The sequence below is a fragment of the Emys orbicularis genome, chromosome 10 (assembly GCF_028017835.1).
Source record: "Emys orbicularis isolate rEmyOrb1 chromosome 10, rEmyOrb1.hap1, whole genome shotgun sequence".
Taxonomy (NCBI): Eukaryota; Metazoa; Chordata; order Testudines; family Emydidae; genus Emys; species Emys orbicularis.
Genome location: NC_088692.1, coordinates 60,980,129 through 60,984,695, shown reverse-complemented (window position 1 = coordinate 60,984,695; position 4,567 = coordinate 60,980,129).

Sequence of the window (4,567 nt, the reverse complement as noted above, 5' to 3'; positions counted from 1 at the left end):
ACACACAACTTTTACAATTTTTCCCCTCTTTATTTAGCTTTATAGGGTCCCGATTCAACAACTTCCCAGGTTGACCACTGTGTTCACACAAAGCCCTGCAATCTCCTCTGTGAATTGCACCATCTGACAGTGCTGTGCTTAGCTGTGCAGGGATTAGCACCATAAAGCAGTCTTCAACCCCCTCTTACAATGCCCTAACAGTGCAGCATGTCTCCCTTCATCCAGGACCAAGGGAGTGGCACGTATACCAGGCCATAGGTGCCAACTTTTCCTGCCAACGGTGGGTGCTCGGCCCCGCCTCGACTCCACCCCGATTCCAACCCCTTCCCCAAAGTCCCCACCCCAACTTCGCCCCCTCCCTACCCCTATTGGACCCCTTCCCCTAATCACCGCCCCGCCTCTTCCCGGAACGCACCCGTTCCCCCTCCTCCCCCTCCCTCCCAGCGCTTGCTGCCACGAAACAGCTGTTTTGCAGCGTCAAGCACTGGGAGCGAGGGGGGAGGAGGGGGAACGGGGCACGCTCAGGGGAGGTGGTGGAGCGGAGGTGAGCTAGGGTGGGGGGGCAGGGCAGGGAGCTGCCAGTGGGTGCAGAGCACCCACCAATTTTTCCCCATGGGTGCTCCAGCCACAGAGCACCCACGGAGTCGGCGCCTATGTACCAGGCTCCTGCTCCCTTCCTCCTTCTGCAATAACTGAACCTCTCCCATCCCTAACAGACTGCTTCTCTTTCACCCATGGGGAAACCAAGGCACGGAAAAGGGACATAACCAGGGGTTAAAATAAAGGAGGCACACGGAGCAGAGCTTCTCCTCATCCTCCAGGCTTGGGGAATCCTCCCTCCTGCACCTCTCCTCAAGTAGTGGGGAGAGCAGAGTGGACCCACTCTAGCTTAATCTACTTCAGCCTCCAGACATGACAAGATTTCCCAGTCAGTCACCAATGTGACCCCTGTGCTCTCATCTAATTTAGGTCAACTCTTGCCTACCATTACCTTACAGGTACATCAGCTCATCAATTGGGTCCAATACTTAGAAGATAGCTGTGGTGATAGCATGTTGATCATTAATATGTCTCTTGGGCTTAAATCTACACCCAGCTTCAATAATGCATAATGCTACTTCTTCCCTTTTCTCCATTTTCCTATTTTCTCTTTCTCTGTTCCCTCTCAATTTCCTTCCTTGCAACAACTTCCAGTTCACACCCTTTCAAGTCTTCACTCCCATCGCTTTCCCCCTTCTATTTGTTAATAGGGATGTTGATATTACAGTGCCATTACTAGGCTATAAAATGACACTACATTAAGATTGATAGGGAATAGGAAATTTTACCTATCAGAGTCATTGTTTCAGACTGTTTGCAAATGCAAGTGGACATATAATGGATTTACAACTGTTAGTATTTGGAAGGTTATAGCTGCAGTCAGAGGTCCTAGAAATTTACACACACACACACACACACACACACACACACACACACACACACACACACACACACACACAGAAAAAAAAAGCAAGCTTAGATTCGACATAGCTTAAGTATGTCATGTAGGGCACATAAGTACATAAGATAGGCTAGATGCAGCCCCTAGGCCAGTGGTTCTCAAACTTTTGTACTAGTGACCCTTCACATAAGCCTCTGAGTGTGACAACCCCTTAAACATTAAAAGCATGTTTATATATTTAACACCATTATAAATGCTGGAGGCAAAGTGGGGTTTGGGGTGGAGGCTGACAGCTCACAACCCCACCATGAAATATCCTCGCAACCCCCTCAGGGGTCCTGACCCCCAGTTTGAGAACCCCTGCCCTAGGCCATATATTTCACACCTCTTCCTTGGCATCTTGTGTAGAGGAGAAAAGCTATTTTTACTTACACTTTTCCCTCTTAGCCCTCAAAAACTTTAGGGGGGGGGAAGGTAAGGGTAATCATTGCCAAAGTTCTTAAAGTTACCATGAGGTAAGAAAAGGGGAGAAAAATTAAACTTTTTTTTTTTTAAAGTAACAGTATAAAGTATTTCCTTTGTAATAGAATACCTCTGGTCGGGGTTCTAGGCATGTGTCCGTGCAGATCTGTTCCTGTGCTTTTTCAGGGAGTTTCTTGAGCAGACAGAATATTTCCTCCTCAAATTCCATTAATAGAACAGGAAGTGAAATAAAAATTAGGAAGAAAATATACATCTTTAAAGAGGATCTGAAGATAAAGGCATTGCACAGTCAGCAGGAAAACCATTATTACAGACATTATTAGTTACAGATAAATGATATTTCCAAAATACCACTTTATATATTTGCTTAGTAATATTTTTATAACATCCATTTGAACACAGCAAATTCCACAGGTTTTAAACTATGCTTCATACTAGACTAATGTCAGTATTACATACTTTTTTGATTAAATTAACAAAAAAAAGAAGTGTCATTTACTGCATCATACTGAAATTAAATTGTAAATGTTTCAGGACACAAATCATGTCTTCCTGTTTGTAATGTAAAACATTTTTGAATGCTGTAAAATTAATTACATATTTTTGTGATATTGTACTCTATTAGGGCTGCTTCTTCTCCAGTTGTAGCACAACACCCCTGTCATACACCTGTGCTACTCTAAGGCACTGACTCTTTCTATACAGATGAAATTGTGTCCTTCAATGGCCAGACTAGTATAGGCAATTTTGCATGTTCAAGGACTCCCAGGACTGGGCCCAAAGAGTAGACTCAAAGGTGCAGAAATGTCAGACAGAAGCAGGGCCGGCTCTAACTTTTTTGCCGCCCCAAGCAGCAAAAAAAAAAGCGCCGCCCCACCGTAACACACACCCCCCCAGCGCCGCCCCGCCGAAACCCCCCCCCACCGAGTGCCGTGCCGCCGAAACCCCCCCCGCCGAGCGCCGTGCCGCCGCCCCCCGCCGTGCTGCTGAACTCCCCCGCGCGGAGCGCCGCCGAACACCCCCCGCCGAAACCCCCGCCGAGCGCCGCGCCGCCCCCCCCGCCGCACTGCCGAACACCCCCCGTGGAGCGCCGCACCGCCGAAACCGCCGCCGAACACCTTTGCCCCCCGCGGAGCACCACACCGCTGAAGCCCCCCCCCGCAGAGCGCCGCGCCGCCAAACACCCCCCGCCGAGCTGCCGAACCCCTCCCCGCGGAGCGCCGCGCCGCCGAACACCCTCTGCCGAGCGCTGCGCCGCCAGAACCTCCCCCCGCTGAGCCGCGCTGCCCCCCGCCACCCCAAGATTGGCCGCCCCTTACCAGGTGCCGCCCCAAGCACGTGCTTGGTTGCCTGGTGCCTGGAGCCGGCCCTGGACAGAAGGTTAACAACTTTGAATATTCTGTTTAGGTAAAATACTTATACATTAAATCCTACTTTCTGCTTCATTTTTTAAGATGTCAGGTAACTAATTATGTAAGTCAGTGTACCTAATTTAGATTGCTTCAGACAATTGGTTTAGTGCAATTTAGCGAACAAAAATTAGACAAGCCACGTTACTGAAACAACTATATAAAAGAAAATGAAATAAGATCATTAGACTTGTACAGAGAATAAACATCTCAAAACAGATTGTTGTATTGAAGATTTATTCAATTGCCAGGAACAGTAAACTTTTTAATCTAATTACAAAATGGAGCAATTAAAAGTACAAATTTAGATTCAACATACACCTAGGCTGATGTTTCCAATAAACTGTATTGTAAAGATAAAATAATTAAGGAAATTTACATGTAACAGATTTTTCAACGTATTTTTCTGCCCAAACAAAGCAGAAACACCACAATGCATTCTATGGAGGGGTTGGGGTTTTTTTGTTTTGTTTTTTTTAAATTAAGTCTTTTAAAAGTGAATTTAGTACTTGTGAAAGGAGCCAAGTTTACAGCACTGTAAATGGAGGTTTCCCATGTATTCAAAGAACAAGAACCCTACAGACAACAGCCTACATTGCTTAGGCAGTATATTTCAACCTATCTTTAGGTGGTCACCTTTGAAATAAGTGGCTATTCAATCTTAATGCCCATTCAGTGCCTGTCTTTTCTGCAGAGACTTACAACAATAGTACCAACACGAGTGTGGCCTGTAGACATTAGTCCAGTAGGAACTAGACAGGCCCAAACAAAAAATATTTGAGAAAAATTGATGTCAAAACAAATATATGAGGAGCATTTTAATTTCATCTACAAGCTGCCAAGTTTCTGATGCCAGACAAGTAAATTACATAGCTACTTTTGACTATCTGATTAAGTTTTTTAGCAGTAGCAGCAAGTACACTTTCCAGTGTTTTTCTCTTGATCACTTTAATAGAGCCCCAGCTTTATTTATATAGCAGAAACAATACATTTTGTAGCATAGGTGTAGGGTTTTTTTTCTAAATGGAATTTTCCAGTTGCTATGGATTCATGTGATTGTTTGAGGAGTCCAAGGTTTGCATCTGTCCTTCACACTATCCCAAAAGCACCCACATCAGCTACATTTTTGTGCATTAATTCAAAGACCTTGCAAATAAGCACAACAGTATTAGAGAGAAGAGGAAAAATAATCAGCTTCATTTAGAGTTAACATGGCTCCCAGTTAGCAGCAATT